Source organism: Lepus europaeus, chromosome 14 (assembly GCF_033115175.1).
Source record: "Lepus europaeus isolate LE1 chromosome 14, mLepTim1.pri, whole genome shotgun sequence".
Lineage (NCBI taxonomy): Eukaryota > Metazoa > Chordata > Mammalia > Lagomorpha > Leporidae > Lepus > Lepus europaeus.
This window is the reverse complement of record NC_084840.1, coordinates 59,126,597-59,144,319: the sequence shown is the minus strand read 5'-3', so window position 1 is coordinate 59,144,319 and position 17,723 is coordinate 59,126,597. Positions and strand designations below refer to the sequence as shown.

General features: G+C 37.4%; 1 protein-coding gene across 1 annotated transcript in view; it reads left to right on the top strand.

Annotated features, from left to right (window-relative positions):
* RYR2 (ryanodine receptor 2) overlaps positions 1-17,723 on the top strand; it is a 776,922-nt gene that overhangs the window by 267,104 nt on the left and 492,095 nt on the right. The window lies entirely within an intron of this gene.

Here is a 17,723-nt window from a genome sequence, read left to right as displayed (position 1 = left end):
TTCTTAAACAATTTATTAAAGTTCAGAATTAAGCTAGAGGACACATGGTCAGATTTTTCTGTCCTTTTTTTTTTTTTTTTAATTCTGATTACTGCACTGTAGGGTTAATAAGTGTAGTATTTTCCAGGAGTAACACCGAAAGATTTGTTTTACTATTATTAATCTATGTATTGGTATTATTGTTCATCATTGGTAGAGTTTAGATAAATAAAAATATTAAAAAGTGAAAACATGTGATTTCATAACAAGGCATGATCCTGTATGCTCCCGCACTCTTTTCCCCACCCATGTAGTTTTTAAAGTTTTAGTATTGTGCATTGATGTACAATTTAATACTTTATCCCTTTTAGTATTTTTTTTGTTCTACTTAATACTGTTGGTTGAACTCTTTAATTAACACACAATTATTCTTTGGTGTTGAAATTTAACTGAAAAGTGATCCCTGTTAAATATAAGAGTGGGAATAAGAGAGGGAAGAGATGTACAATTTGGGACATGCTCAATTGCACTTGCTCCAAATGGTAGAGTTAGAAATGTGCCAGGGGATTCCAATTCAATCCCATCAAGATTGCATGTACCAATGCCATCTCACTAGTCCAAGTGATCAATATCAGTGCACAATTGATCACACTGATAGGTCTAAGAGTCAAAGGGATCACACAAAGAAGACTAGTGTCTATGAATACTAACTGATAGAATAAAAAAGGGAGAGAATGATCCAACATGGGAAGTGGGATACACAGCAGACTCATAGAATGGCAGATGTCCTAAACAGCACTCTGGCCTCAGAATCAGCCCTTAAGGCATTCGGATCTGGCTGAAGAGCCCATGAGAGTATTTTAGGCATGGAAAGCCAAGACACTCTGGAAAAAAAAAAAGCCTAAATGAAAGATCTCTGCAAGTGGGATCCTAGTAGAAGGAATGGTCCATCAAAGAAGGAGGTACTTTTCTCTGAAGGGAGGAGAGAACTTCCGCTTTGACTGTGACCTTGTCTAAATAAGATCGAAGTCAGCAAACTCAAAAGGCTTCCATAGCCTTGGCAACTCATGACTAGAGCCTAGGGAGATTTCTGATGCCATAAACAAGAGTGTCAATTTGTTAAGTCAACAACAGGAGTCACTGTGTACTTACTTCTCATGTGGGATCTCTGTCCTTAATGTATTTGTCCAATGTGAATTAATGCTATAACTAGTACTCAAACAGTATTTTACACTTTATGTTCTGTGTGGGTGCAAACTGATGAAATCTTAATATATACTAAATCGATCTTCTGTATATAGAGATAATTGAAAATGAATCTTGATGTGAATGGAATCGGAGAGGGAGCAGGAGATGGGAGGGGTGTGGGTGGGAGGGAAGTTATGGGGGGGGGAGCCATTGTAATCCATAAACTGTACTTTGGAAATTATATTTACTAAATAAAATTAAAAAAAAAAAGAATGGTCATGCTTTCATTTTAAATTGTATCACACTTTCAAGTGCATGGGAGAAACTATAGTAATTTTCATTTGGTATTAGACTAAATGCTTATTTTACAAGCTCCACATGTATTTTAATTTTTCAAGTTTATATTTGGTTATACCAAGTTTGGAGTTACTATATTAAAATATATAAAGTTTCTTTTAAAATGTCTATTCTCTCATGCAGCACTTTTAGGGTAGGCTTAAGTGAAGAAGGATTTAAAAATTTCTCAATTCACAGGTTTCTACCTGGAATAACCTGTCCTGATTTTTAACATCACTAAAGCATATCAATTTGAAATGCAAATCTGTTTTTACAAAGAAAATTTATCTTTCTATTTTATCAACATCTAGAAAAATGAATATTACTGTTTCACATATTTTTATAGTTCCAACTTAGGACTAAATAGCCATAAATTTAATGTTAATATTGCCAAGCTGCTTTTTCTAAATTTAACAACTTTGAAACGATCTTTGATATCCACCAAACAATGTGATTGGCCTAGGTAAGCTCTAAACTTACTATGCATGAGGAAATTGTATGAAATACTTTATAAAACTTTATTTTTCATTTTTTGAAACGTAGAAAAAGAGATCTTCCATCCACTGGTCACTCGCCAAATGGCTGCAGTAACTGGAGCTGGGCTGATCCAAAACCAGGAGCCTGGAGCTTCTCCCAGGTGTCCCACTTGGGTAGCAGGGAACTAAGCACTTGGGCTATCTTCTGTGCTTTTTCAGGCATGTAAGCAAGCTGGATCAGAAGAGGAGCAGCCAGGTCTTCAACCAGTGCCCATATAGGATGCCGGCATCTCAGGCAGACGTTTAGCCTGCCATGCCACAACACTGACCTCTTAAAATACTTTTGAGAGATTTATGTTTTAAGAAGTTAGTAGAATTTCTGGCCACCTCCACCCTAGTATTTTTATTTAGCCAAATTTTGTTTGGAATTGCTATCCATCTAGAAAGTTTCTATCAGAGATAAAATGAAATTTATGTGATGTGTAGCATCTATTTCATAAGGCCCAGCATAGCAATAGAGAGTAGGAAATATAATTTGAGAAAAGTCTCCTAAAGGAAATGAATATATTTCATGGAGCTGAATTTCACTTTTAGCTAATGCTGACTTTTAGGAAGAAACTCCTGAAAAATAAGGGACATTATATTTGAGTCTCTCTTAGACTGCTGAGTGGTTTTGATTATAGTCAAGAATGATATAAAACATTTTTTTGAATTTTTCTTGAAAAAGTTTTTTAATTTTTATTTAATAAATATAAATTTCCAAAGTACAGCTTTTGGATTACTGTGGCTTTCCCCCCCCCATAACCTCCCTCCCACCCGCTACCATCCTATCTCCTGCTCCCTCTCCCATCCCATTCACATCAAGATTCATTTTCAGTTAAAATTTAAACTGAAATTATTCTTAGGTGTTTAAATTTTAGCTGAAACATAATCCCTGTTAAATTTAAGAGTGGAAAAAGAGAGGGAGGAGATGTACAATTTGGAACATGCTCAATCGGACTTGCCGCAAATGGTGGAGTTAGAAATGTGCCAGGGGATTCCAACACAATCCCATCAAGGTGGCATCTACCAATGCCATTGCACTAGTCCAAGTGATCAATTTCAGCTCACAATTGATGGCTCTGATAGGTCTAAGAGTCAAAGGGATCACACAAACAAGACTAGTGTCTGCTAATACTAACTGATAGAATCAAAAAGGGAGAGAAAGATCCAACATGGGAAGTGGGATACACAGCAGACTCATAGAATGGCAGATGTCCTAAACAACACTCTGGCCTCAGAATCAGCCCTCAAGGCATTCGGATCTGGCTGAAGAGCCCATGAGAGTATAGTAGGCATGGAAAGCCAAGATATCATGGAAAAAAAAAAAAAGACCTAAATGAATGATCTCTGTGAGTGAGATCCCAGTGGAAAGAATGGGGCCATCAAAGAAGGAGGTACCTTTCTGTGAAGGGAGGAGAGAACTTCCACTTTGACTATGACCCTATCAGAATAAGATCAAAGTCAGCGAACTCTAAAGGCTTCCATAGCCATGGCAACTCATGACTAGAGCCTAGGGAGATTACTGACGCCATGAACAGGAGTGTCAAATTGTTAAGTCAGCAACAGAAGTCACTGTGTACTTACACCCCATGTGGGATCTGTCCTTAATGTGTTGTCTAATGTGCAGTGATGCTATAACTAGTACTGAAACAGTATTTTTATACTTTGTGTTTCTGTGTGGGTACAAACTGATGAGGTCTTCACTAATTATATACTGAATTGATCTTCTGTATATAAAGAGAATTGGAAATGAAAAAAAACAACCTGGTGTTAAATTGGAAATGGCATAGAAAATTAATTTTTTAAAAAAACTATTATGTAGGATCTCTGTCTTTAATGTGCTGTACATTGTTATTTAATGCTATAATTAGTACTCCAATGGTAGTTTTTTCACTTTATGTTGCTATATGGGCAAACTGTTGAAATCTTTACCTAAACTGTACTAAACTGATCTTCTCTATATAAAGAGAATTGACAATGAATCTTTATGTGAATGGAAGTGGAAAGGGAGCGGGAAAGGGGAGGGTTGCGGGTGGGAGGGAAGTTATGGGAGGGGGGAAGCCATTGTAACCCATAAGCTGTACTTTGGAAACTTATATTCATTAAATAAAAGTTAAAAAAAAAGATTCATTTTCAATTATCTTTATATACAGAAGATCAACTTAGTATATACTAAGTAAAGATTTCAACAGTTTGCACTCACACAGAAACACAGTGTAAAGTACTGTTTGAGTACTAGTTAAGCATTAATTCACATTGTACAACACATTAAGGATAGAGATCCTATGTGGGGAGTAAGTGCACAGTGACTCCTGCTGTTGATTTAACAATTGACACTCTTGTTTATGGCATCAGTAATCACATGAGGCTCTTGTCATGAGCTGTCAATAACTGGTTTGGCACAGGCACCAATAAACAAGAGTGGCCATCAGCTGTGGTGCTGGAGGAGGTGTCTTGCTTCTGATCTCTACTGTGTCTGTGGGGTGTGAGGAGTATCCTGGAGGACCCCTGGGGTGGCCGGAGTTAGGGGGAACTCTGGGGTCCTGGTGGCAGTGAATATTTTCTAAGAGGGGTGGATATTTTTCACTGCAACAGTCATTTTGGTCATGAAAGTGTGTGGTAGCCAAATATCTTGTCTGATTAAATGTATTCATAGGATGCTGCTGTCTCTTGTGGGAATCAAGTCTTTTGGCTCCAAAGATATCATACCTTCTTTCCTGGTGTCTGATCTACATTTATTATGGAACTCTTAGAATGAACTTTTAATCAGTAGATTTGCTTCAAGATAGGTCTACTTTTTCTAGTATGAACAGAGCCTGTAGTGTAACACTAATTTTCATGAAATCATTGTATTCCTTACAAATTAACAGTGTATCAAAAAGAAACATATACCACCTGATTGCTCAGTATGTCATAAATAACTTTTTTGACAAAGCCTTTTGTTCCTGTTTAATAATTCCTCCTGGATTCTTTATGGAATTTGAATTGAGTAATGCTGATACTGTTTAGTGTCCAAAATTCTGTCAGGTGCACAGAGCAAAAGAAACACAATAGATGATGATAGGGAAAAGTTTTCCATGCCCTTGCTTTTTGAAGTCAAGTATTAAGCTTATATTCATTGGTCCATGAATAAATGCATGGTTTTGATGAAGGTAAAGGAAACCTAGCAGAAAATTCTTGTTATTTGTAAAGTAAAGAAGCAAATCAAGAAAATTCTTGATAACAAAAGAAGAGATGTATACCTAATTTAGGAAGTTTTGTTTCTCTAAAGGGTTGATTATAAAATAAATTATAAAATAACTAATGTTTTAGTAGAACCAAAAGCCTACAGAAAGATTTCATCCAAAGGGCTTTTATGGATTATCTGTTTAATAAAGAAAGTATGATAAGACAGAGATCTATCTAGATCATATACATTATATATATTCATGTATATGTTTACATATATATTACATATGTGTGTGTATATATGTATACACAAATAAATTCCACTGAATGTCATTGAGCTTTTATTCTTATCCAAAGCCTGTTAAGAGTCAATAGGCCAAGAATTGCCTAAGCATGTCTCAGTAGCTGCTCACAGAGCCTTTATGATTTTGAGGATAGAGATGATACACTTGGAACAACAGAGGAAAAGCCTGTTGGAGAAGTGCTCCTGGCTTCAGATGGGCACTGCTCCAGCCGTTGCGGCCAACTGGGGAGTGAACCAGCGGACAGAAGACCTCTCTCTCTCTGTCTCTCCTTCTCTCTCTGTGTAACTCTGACTTTCAAGTAAATAAATAAACATTAAAAAATAAAATCAGTCACAATATAAATCTGATGTATTCTGAAAATATTGAATGCTATATAAATTTAATTCTAATTATTTTAATACAAATCTTTTGAATGTATATATTTACATATCCTTTAAATGTAATTTATATCTTATAAAACTTCTGTCTTTAGAAAGAGAAATATCATGTGGGTTTTGCCATCAATTAGTTTATGACTACAAGGGTAGAAAAACAGTTATAGTGCAATTTAATTTATGTATCCTAAAAGTATATACAATTATAGTGTCAGAACAAGGAATGAATTCAGCATGTCTAATTTATTATTCCTTTGAATTTTCTTTGGCTATTTTAGAATCATTTGCAAAGTAATTAGAAGTAGTATTAACACTACTAATATAAAAATCTTTTAAAATATTTTCTGAGGAACAATTTGATCTCATTAGGCTGTACTTGAGAATTCTATTAGAAAATAATACTTGCCAGGAAGACCATGAATAACATGTCTCGAGACATTCTTAAAATGATTGTTATGTTTCAATTTACTAAAATGGCTTATTTTATATGAAATTGTAAGAATTTTTATTACTCTAACATATAATGTATTCTAATTAAAAGTATAAAATGCTATAATAACATTATTAATAGAGATATGTATCATACTTGGACATGTCCAGTTTTTATAAAAATGGAGTTTAGAATGTGTAGTATTAATATACTTATGCCATTCTTCTATGAAAACCCCTGCTTCTTTAAGGCTTGTGCTATCTATCTATATATCTATCTAGGAGCAACTAGTCAGGGCCAGTCCTGTAGTGTGGTGGGTTAAAGCCCTGGCCCGCGATGCCAGCATCCCACATGGGCCCCAGTTCCAGTTCTGGCTGCTCCACTTCCAATCCAGCTACCTGGCTAATGGGAAAGCAGCAGAGGATGGTGAAACTCCTTAGGCCCCTGCACCCATGTTTGAGAACTGTATGAAACTCCTGGCTCTTGACTTTGGGTCAGCTCTGCTCCAGCCACTGCAGCCATCTGGGGAGTGAACCAGCAGATGGAAGACTTCTCTCTTTCTCTGTCTCTACCTCTCTCTGTAACACTGTCTTTCAAATAAATAAGATAAAAAAAAAAAAGGAAGCAACTAGCCAAATATACTGGGGAATGGGGTTTTAAAGTACATTTTCAAACACTGAAGCATAAAAAATGAGTGAGATTTTTAAAGTGCGTTTATTAAGCATTGAAGCACCCATTTCAGACAAGTAATTACATGTAAGTGTGCAAGGGCAGAAGATGAAGTTTGAGATCTGTGATGTATCTCAAGGTGGCTAAGGGCACAGATTCTGGAGCACAAACTCTGAGTTCCATTCCTGGTAATGTAAGGCAAGTTACTTAACCTTTCTGTGCCTTGTTTTTCTCATCTATAATTAAGGAAAAATATTCATATCTCCCTCATAGATTTGTTGTCAGAAATAACTTATTTAAGTAAAGTGTGCAGAACAACCCTGGCACACAGAAAGAAAAATGGGCATGCTGTCATTACCATCATCACCATCATCATGACTTCCACACTGATTATACCTGAATAACTCCTATCAGATCTGATCCTGCAGGGGAAAGCTGATTCTGAACTCTGGACCAAATATAAGATCAGAACCAACAGCCACCGTGAACAAAAAATCCCAGTTATCTGAAGATTCCAGCCTTTATTTTGTATGGCTGTTGTAACAAATTACCACCAATTTGGTGGCTTCCACAACAGGAATTAATTGTCTTACAGTTCTGGAGGTCACCAGTCCTGCAGTCTTAGAGCAGTCTCAGCGAGGTAAAGTCAAAGTGTGGTCAGGACTATATTCCTTTTAGGGACACTCAAGAATTTTTTTTTTTTTTGCCTTTTCTAGTTTACCTTCTTGAGATGTGTCCCATCCCCCATGTTCAAAACCAGAGCTGTGCCATCGTGGCGCATGTCCACAGGCTGTGGCTGTGGATGTCTTTGGGAAACCACTCTTTGGCCTTCCAATTTACGGAAGTACCGATCCTCAGTAAGATGCAGTTGACAAAATCAGATGAAACTCAGAGCAATGTAGTGACTGAATCTAATGACCATCTAGTGCACTTTGACTTGACAGGAGCCTCATTTCCCTGCAAACACATCAATGTTAATTTTGGCCTATCTTATGTACATACCAATTTCTAAATTAATATACATTTGCCTTCAGAAGACTACTCTGTGAAGATTTTCCGTGTTCATTCATAGTTTTAAGAGTGGATCTTACTATTTTCCTTATATCTGTATTCTTCTGACATTTGATGTCTGATCAGTGGCGCTACTTCTTAAAGACTTATTTGTTCAAGCTCATACGTAGACACACCAGAGACCAGAAATTAAAAGCATCAACATTGTGTCCACTCTGATTTTTCTTTCCATTTGTTTCCTCCTTATTATAGTGAATTTGGGTAGCATGAAGCAAGCAGAGTTTATAAAGCTTGTGCTCATCTGATAATGACTGTGTTCTGTACATTATTAAAAGTAAGTTTCACAGATGACTAAGAAAATGGTCAGAAAATAAATGAAGTTTTATTTTTTCAGAAAAGAAGTCTTACTATGTTTAATTACACAACATAATATTATAGGATATAGATAGTAAAATGGATACTACCATGAAGCAAATTGACATATCCGTCATTTCATGTATTTTACCCATTATGTTTTGCAGTTTTGTGATGGGGGGGTGGTTAAGATCTACCCATTTAGTTTGAATCCCAGTACAGTACAATTTTACTAACTGTAGACCTGTTGAATATTAGATCTCTAGACCTACTCTTCTTACTATTTGTAATGATACACTTGATGTGGTGTATTCATTTTCAAATATGTCACTGTTCCATACATTATAAACCACTCTTAAAATAAATAAGTAAATGCCATTAAAATACAAAATTAGGATGTAAAGCTATGGCATGTTTCTAAATACTCTACAGGTAGTAGTTATGTGCCTCTGAAGAGCCCACAGTCAAAGACCGAACAAGGCTACTGTTTAATAATGAAAAAAAATCACTCACCAATTTTTCTTAGGCTTCAGCAAAATGCATGCCTGAAATATTATAGGAACTTGATAAATTTACATTTACCCCCATTTATGAATTTCTTTGATTAATGCTATTGCTAAAAGTAATTAGTGACTGCCAAGCGTGACTTCAAAATATACTTCAAGTTCAGTAAAACTTTAAACTTTAGAATTATGTAAATATTTAATTTTTATAACAGTAATATAAAAAGATACAATAAAAATACTCTCCTTATGATCATTGCTCTTCCCCCAAGATAACCACAGCTAAGAGACTCATTTATAATCATCTACAACTTTATGCATAAGTATTTTTACCTGATGAGATCATACTATATGCTATTCCGTCATGTTTTACTATTTAATCATGTATACTTTTAGAAACACAATTACATATGGTTAAGTGTTGGGTACAGTGAGTTAAGCACTACTTGGGATACCTACATCCCATATCCAAGTACCTGGGATTGAATCTCATCTCCACTTCCAATGCAGCTTTCTGCTAATGCACCTGGGAGGTACAGATAATGGCACAAAAACTTGGGCTCCTGCCTTGCAAGTGGGAGCTCATGATGGAATTCTTGGCTCCTGGCTTCAGCATTGCCTAGTGCAGGCTGCACAGGACATTGGGGAAGTGAATTAGAGGATGGAAGATTCTTTCTCTCTCTTCCTGTTTTTATTTCTATCTGTCCCTCGCTCTGTTACTTTGCCTTCCAAATGAACATATACATACACATAAAAGGTAAAATTAAAAAAGGAAGAGAGGATTCAGATTTAATGGATCAGGGCTCTGGCTCAATTCTCTTACTTTCTACTTAAGACTTATTTATTTATGTGAGAGACAGAGTAACAGAGAGAGGGAGAGACAGAGAGGTCTTCCTTCCTCAGGTTCTCTCTTCAATGGCTACAACAGCTATAGCTAAGCAGATCCGAAGCCAGGAGCTTCTTCCGGGTCTCCCAAGTGAGTACAGGGTCCCAAACACTTGGGCCATTTTCCACTGCCTTCCCATGTCACAAGCTGGTTCAGAAGAAGAGCAGCCAGGACTAGAACCGGAGCCCATATGGGATGCTGACGCCGCAGGCTGAGACCTAACCTACTTCGCCACAGCACAGGCTCCCCAAGTTTCTATAGTCCTCTTTAGTTTCTTCTCTGGCCTTCTTTGTCCATAGACTAGCTCCCTCATGAATACAAGATGACTATTTCAGGAATGATATCCAAATTGAGCATCAATAGTCATGAAAAAGAGCTGACTTTCTGTATTTTGAAGTGAGAGGCATTTTTCCTGGAAAGTAGCTGGTAAGCTTCCCCTCTTGCCATTGTCACATATCCATCCTGGCAAGAGGAAAAAGGTTAGCACAATTGACTTAGGCCGTAGGAATGTGGAAAGAGAAAGAAAACTAAAAATAAGTTCTATTCTGGAGAGAAGGAAGAGGGTTGTATGTGTAAATGAATAGATGGAAAATTTGTAACATTTTCTACTACAATACATAGACACAGTTAGCATCCTCATGCCCTAATTGGCAGTATTTATTTGTATTTTGAATCCTCCAGGTTCTTGAGCCAAACTAGGACTAGCAAGTTCAATTCTTATCTGGGAAGAGAAATCAAAGTTTGTGGTCAACTCTCACCACAGCTGGGAAATAGAATACTTGTGTCCCTTCTCCACCTGATTGATTCACACAACATTCATTCCACAAAAATACATGGTGTTACTTTTGTTAATTCTGGGGCTGGGATATAGGGATAAATATGAAATGAATGCTTGAACTTGAGAAGCTTGCCAATCTAGTAGTAGAGAGAGGTGAGAAATAAGTAATTGTAATGAAGGGTGACACATGGCTTAATAGTAAATATGTATTTAAGTTTATTTGAAATGCAGAATTATAGAGAGGGAGAGACATCTTTCATCTAGTGGTTTGCTCCCCAATTGACCACAAGGGCTGGACTAGGCCAAAGCCAGGAGCCTGGAACTCCAGGACTCTATGAGGATAGCAGGGACCCCAATACTCAGGCCATCCCCTGATGCTTTCCTAGGCCTTTCAAATAAACTGTGTTTCTGGAAGTTTTAGCCAGAGCCATTAAGCAAGAAAAAGAAATCAAAGGGATACAAATTGGGAAGGAGGAAGTCAAACTATCCTTATTGCAGATGACATGATCCTATATGTAGAGGAACGAAAAGACTCCACTAAGAGACCTTTGGAACTTGTTAAGAGAGTTTAGTAGATTTGCAAGATATAAAATTAACAGACAAATCAATAACCTTTGTATATGCAGACAGTGCTGTGGCTGAGAAAGAACTTGTAAGAACAGTCCCATTTGCAATAGCTACAAAAAATTTAAATACATTGGAATTAATTTAACCAAAGAATTGAAAGATCTCTACAACAAAATTTTTTTAAAAATTACAGGAAGAAATAGAAGACCCCCCAAAATGGAAGTAATTTTAATGTTCTTGGGTTGGAAGAATTAATATCATCAAAATGCCATTACTACTCAAAGCAATTTACAGATTCAATGCAATTCCAATCAAAATACCAAGGACATTCTTCTCTGATCTAGATAAAAGATGCTAAAATTCATATGAAAACACAAAAGATCCCAATTAGCAAAAGCTATCATAAACAACAAAAACAAAGCCAGAAACATCACAGTATCAGATTTCAAGACACACTACAGGGCAGTCAAAACACCCTGGTACTGGGACCAAAATAGACGTGTAGACCAATGGAACAGAATAGAAACCCCAGGTTTAGTAATTGATGTGATATTCCTCCAGCATCTTATCTAAGGCAATTGTACATAAGCATTTATCTGCCCTTCATCTGAAAAACTGGTGCAGATATGTCAACATGAATCTGATCAGAATCTTCTGAAGGATGGATAACTAAAAATATTTACCAAGAAAACCTATTTATCACCCCTGTGAGTACGGCTGTATGTCTGTGCTTGAAATATACATCTTCCATTTGTAGATCCCTTCTGTTTCACTGTCGCTCTGTTTTTGGAAAGACAACTTTCCACTCAGAAGCAGAGGAGGGACCTATTTCCATGTATTTGAGTGGTGTGGTTACCAGGGACTGTAGCAGCAAACTCAATAACGAGGCCAATTTAATCAGTGTATAATTTAATCACAGTGGCACAGTTAGGCGCTGTTTCAGATTATGAATCTTGAATGTATAGATTATTCTGTTTGATTAGGGTCATTCAATTTGAACATCTCAGAGTTTTTTGTTTGCATTAGAAAAATATTTTAATGTGTAAATATTGGGTCGCAAATGAATCATATGGTAAATGTCTGTAAATACTACAGAATTGACTACTGATTTAAAGATTTTCACTACCTATGGAGTCAGCCACCCCATAATTTTTGTTCTCTTGCACTTATAACTTCTTTTAAAGAAAATATTCTAGTTTAGTTTGATGATGTTCTTCCTTTTTTCATCATTCTTCATCAAATTGGCATTTACCATCATAACCTCCTCTGCCCCCAATAAACACAAACCCAAACTTCTATCACTGCTTCTTACCTTATGTAAGTTTTCTCCAGAGTACTTATTACCTCTGAAAAACTCTGTATCCCTGATGTGTTTATTCCTGTTAGAGTGTAAAACCCATGAGCACAGAGCTCTTATTCTGTTGTGTTCAGTTGTAATCCCACTTATGCCTAGAAGACGGCATCTTTTGTAATAAACATGTAGTAAGTATCTGATGACAGTGAGACTGCAACTTAGAATTTATACGCTAAAAATCAAGGGGCCCAAAATTCTGTTTCTGCTACTGTAATAGCAAATTTGAACATATGTAGATCTTTTTGCTTGTTCAATGAAACTCTTTTTCACTTTGCCTCTCTATTGTGGGAAAAAAGGAATGCTTCTGGAAAGAAAATTTAGAAAGTAAAATTTAAGTGTGAGATCACCATGCACCTTTGTTTATCTGGCATAGGTTAATGGCTGTTCTCACAGCATAATCACTGTTAACTGCCCCCTTCCATTGTGCAAAGTGTCCTGCTCTTAAAATGAAATTATAAGGTCATCCCCAGTCATGGCACCTTTGTGAATCAAAGTTATAGATCCTCCTCACAGTAAAAAAATTGAGCTAACATGTACATACACAAAATCTTGCGTGTTCAGATTTAAAGATTTCTAAAGAATCAAAGCAGTTACTTTGACTGAAATGCATTCACTCCAGAAACTATTTTTTTTTCAATCAAGCAATCCCAGAGCTTTGAGACAAAGACAAAAAACAATGGGATTTATATAACCTGAGATTTTGGAGAGACTAAATGGATGTTTCTGATTGCATGAGGCTAGTATTAGTAGTACAGCTAGATGCTTTTTGTGTTACTTCCAAGATAATGGTGAGATCGTGGAGGACTATATAGAGTTGTGCTAAAGTTCTTTATTGAACAACGAGCTTTTGAACTACCTTCAACCACTGAAAAGTGCAAAAATCAGTACACCAAGGATAGACAGAACGGGCTTAATATTGTACTGTTCTGATTTCCATAGAGAATGATCCTTATGTGAGACAAGAAGAGTAAATTGAAAGCATCAATTTATCTGACAAAAAGAGAAAATTATACCAAATCTAGCTCACCAAAGAGATTGGATAGTGCAGTGATAGAGATAATTGAGAGGTGAATAACAGCAGAGACAACAGTACTACAGCTAACCCATAAACACATTATACTTAATAGACAGCAGTTAATTGCATTTGTTCACTCTACAGATATGTCATGAGTAACTGTATTCTCAGCTCTGCATAGAATAAAGGGTGAGAGTGGATCTAAAGACACTAGGGATGCTTCTTCCAAGATAAGGCAGAAATGGGGTGTGCATTATAAATGTGAGCACTCACTAAGTGCTTTCTTGGGTAAATCAATAAAACAAGATGCCATGGTCAAAGATAAAAACTGAGACTGTCCATAACTACCTACATACTGGCCCGGAGGTTTTCTTTTGTTTTACTTTTATTAGTTCACAGAATAAAAGTACATAATTGCTTCACGGCCTTTTGGCTAAGATCAAGTGTAGAAGTATGAATGTGTATATATTGCATGTAAGGTAATTATTTATTCATGAATATTGGCTCTATAATTTAAAAACTATTTGAGGTAGATACTATTGATTACATGACTATTTAAATTTTTGTAGATTTGTATGTAGACTCCCCATTAGGGGTTTTTTAGTTTCTTTGTAAAGTATTCAAGCATTGGTTAGGAAGAAATATCTGTACCTGGGTGCGTCCAGGAACAAATTGACTCACTCTTGTGGTATTTTGTCAAGGACTCTCTTGATTATGTCTTCTTAGAACTAGATCTTTAATTTGCCTGTAACATAGCATATGTTTGTGCTGATCTTGGGTAACAGAGTACCTAAAATGTAATGTATAAGAGTGAAATGGACTTTTTGAGAGTTGATGATTGTTTATAGCCCTTGCCTCTACTGTTGAGAAACATTTTTTTTTTCAAACTGTTTTTGAACTCTTTATTTAATGTAGGGTTAACCTTATGAGTATGAAGTATACTGAAAATAGATCTTTGTAAAAATTAAGAGTGGGAACAGAAGAGGGAGGAGAAAGATGGGTTAAACATGGGCAGGAGGGTGGGTGGGGTGGGAAGTATCACTATGTTCCTCAATCTGTATAAATGAAATTCATGAAAGTTGTATACCTTAAATAAAATTTAAAATAAAAAAATTGCCTCTAACTGCACAGCTTCCCAAGCATCCTGTTCCTAATTTAATTGTTGTAGTATATCAGGGCACTTTAAACTTTTATTTTTTCTCTCATTTTTTATTGTACAATGATTATTTTGCATATTATATATATATTATTGGCTTTATAACGTTTTATGTCTGAAAATGTTTTCTATTTCACTTACTTTAAGATTTATTTTATTTATTTGAAAGGCAGAGTTAGAGAGACAGAGAGGTCGGTCTTCCAAATATTCGTTCACTCCACAAATGACCACAACCATTAGGGTTGGGCCAGCCTGGAGCCAGGAGCCAGGAGCTTCATCTGGGTGTCCCTTGTGACATGCACTTGGCCATCTTGCACTGTTTCGGAAGGGAAGCAGCTGGGGCTTGAACTGGCACCCATAGGGATGCTGGCATCACATGCAGTGGTGTTTCCTGCTCTACTACAACGCTGGCCTTCACTTACATTTTAAAAGCAGTTTTAGATCTACAGAATTGCTGGAAAGTAAACAGTTCCCACAACCCCCCTTTCTGCTTCCTCTTTTGTAGACATATTGCATTAGCATGCTACATTGGTTAAAATTGATGAACCAAATTTAAGCATGATTATTAACCAAGGTACATGGCTTCCCTTTGGGGTCACTCTGTGCTGCACATTTTATGGGCTTTGGTATATAGGTAAGGATAATTTCAAATGCCCTGAAACCTCCCTGAACTTTACCTGTTCATCTGTCCCTTCCCCTTTGCCCCTGGGAACTATTGCTATTCACAGTTTCTGTTAGAATGTCATTTACTTGGAATCATTTTATGTAGCCTTTTCATACTGAATCTTTCACTTAGAAATATGTATTTAATGATTCTCTGTGTTTTCATGGCTTGATTGTTTCTTCTCATCAGTAACTAGTATTCCATTATAGAGAGGTACCATATGTATTTAGCCATTCATGTGTTGAAAGACATCTTGATTGCTTTCAAATTTTGTCCATTATGAATAAAAAAGCTGTGTACTCATTTGCAGGACTTTGTGTGGACATGCATTTTCAACTCATTTGAATAAACACCATTGCTAGACTGTATGGTAAGAGTATATTTAGTTTTATGAGAAACTGTCAAACTCTTTTTCTTTCTTTGTTTTTTTTTTTTTTTGACAGGCAGAGTTAGACAGTGAGAGAGAGACAGAGAGAAAGGATTTCCTTCTGTTGGTTCCATCCCCCAAATGGCCGCTACAGCCAGCGCTCTGCGCCGATCCAAAGCCAGGAGCCAGGTGCTTCCTCCTGGTCTCCCATGCAGTTGCAAGGCCCAAGCACTTGGACCATCCTCCACTGCCCACCTGGGCCACAGCAGAGAGCTGGACTGGAAGAGGAGCAACCAGGACAGAATCTGGCGCCCTGACCGGGACTAGAACCTGGGGTGCCGGCGCCGCAGGCGGAGGATTAGCCTAGTGAACCATGGCGCTGGCCTAAGACACTGTCAAACTCTTTTTCAAAGTGGCTATACTTTATTGTCTTCTAAACAGCAATGGATAGTGTTCTTGTTGCTCTGCACACGTGGCAGCGTTTGATGTTGTCAGGTTTCGGTTTTTAGTTCCTCTTCTAGGTGTCCATTGTGATCTTATTCTTTTAATTTGCTATTTACTGATGACATGTGAAGTGGAGCCCCTTTGCACTTATTTATTTATCACTGGTATATTTTCTTTGGGGAGGTTTCTGCCTAGATCTGTTGCACACATTTTAATTGGGTTGTTTGTTTCTTCTTATCTATTATTTTTATTTATTTTTTTTTTTTTGAGAGCGGATAGTGAGAGAGAGAGACAGAGAGAAAGGTCTTCCTTTGCCGTTGGTTCACCCTCCAATGGCCGCTGCGGCCAGCGTGCTGCGGCCGGCGCACCGTGCTGATCCGAAGGCAGGAGCCAGGTGCTTCTCCTGGTCTCTCATGGGGTGCAGGGCCCAAGCACTTGGGCCATCCTCCACTGCACTCCCTGGCCACAGCAGAGAGCTGGCCTGGAAGAGGGGCAACCGGGATTGAATCCGGTGCCCCGACCGGAACTAGAACCAGGTGTGCTGGCGCCGCAAGGTGGAGGATTAACCTATTGCGCCGCAGCGCCAGCTCTTCTTATCTATTTTTAAGAATTCTTTGTATGTTCTACATTGTAGTCATTTATCAGATGTGTTTTTGCAACAATTTCCCCCAGTCCAGTTGTGGTTTGTTTTTTTTCATTTAGTGTCTTTCCTAGAGTAGAAAATTTTAAAATTGGTGAAACCCAGTGGATCAATCTTTCTTTCACATATTGTGCTATTGGTATTGTTCCTAAAAAGTTATCACCAAAGTCAATTTCACCTAGACTTTCCCATTATCTTCTAGGCATTAGTAACATTAAGGTCTGTAATCCACATTAAGCCATGTTTTGTGAAGAGATTAAGGTCCAGATGCAGAGATACTTTTTGAAACATGTGCATGCCCAGTTGTTCAACAACTCTTTGATGAAAAGATGATCCCTTCATTCTATTGCCTATGCTCCTTTGTCAAAGATCGGCTGACAGTATTTGGGGGGGGGAGGGTCTATGTCTAGCCTCTGATCTGTTCCCTGGATCTATTTCTCTGCTCTTTCACCCATACTATCTTCATTGTGATTACTGTTGCTTCATCCTAAATCTTGAAATTGCATAGCATTAGTCCTCTGATTGTTTTTCTGCAATGCTTTGTTCATTATTCTGAGCTTTTGCCTTTCTGTATACATTTCATTTTTACTTATTTAAAAATTTAATGTAGTTATTTGAGAGGATGGGCTGGAGGGAGAAAGTGAGGGAGCAAAGGGAGAGGGAGAGGGAATGAGAGCAAGCGAGAGAGAGAATACTCCCATCAGCTGGTTTGCTTCCCGAATCACAGCAACATCCCCTACCTTGCCAAAGCCACGAGCCAGAAACCCAGTCCAGGTGTGCCACATGGTTGGCAGGAACCCCCTCCGTTGAACCACTGATACTGCCTCTCAGGGTTCTGAACTGGCTCAAATCTGGTGTCAAGAGATATGCTAAGTGATGAATCCAACACGCCAATATGAGATAATGGGTATCTTAACCATTAGGCTACATGCCTACCTCGCCACATATATTTTAGAATTGGTTTGTTGCGGCTGGCACTGTGGCATAGACAGTAATGCTGGTGCCTGCAATACTGGC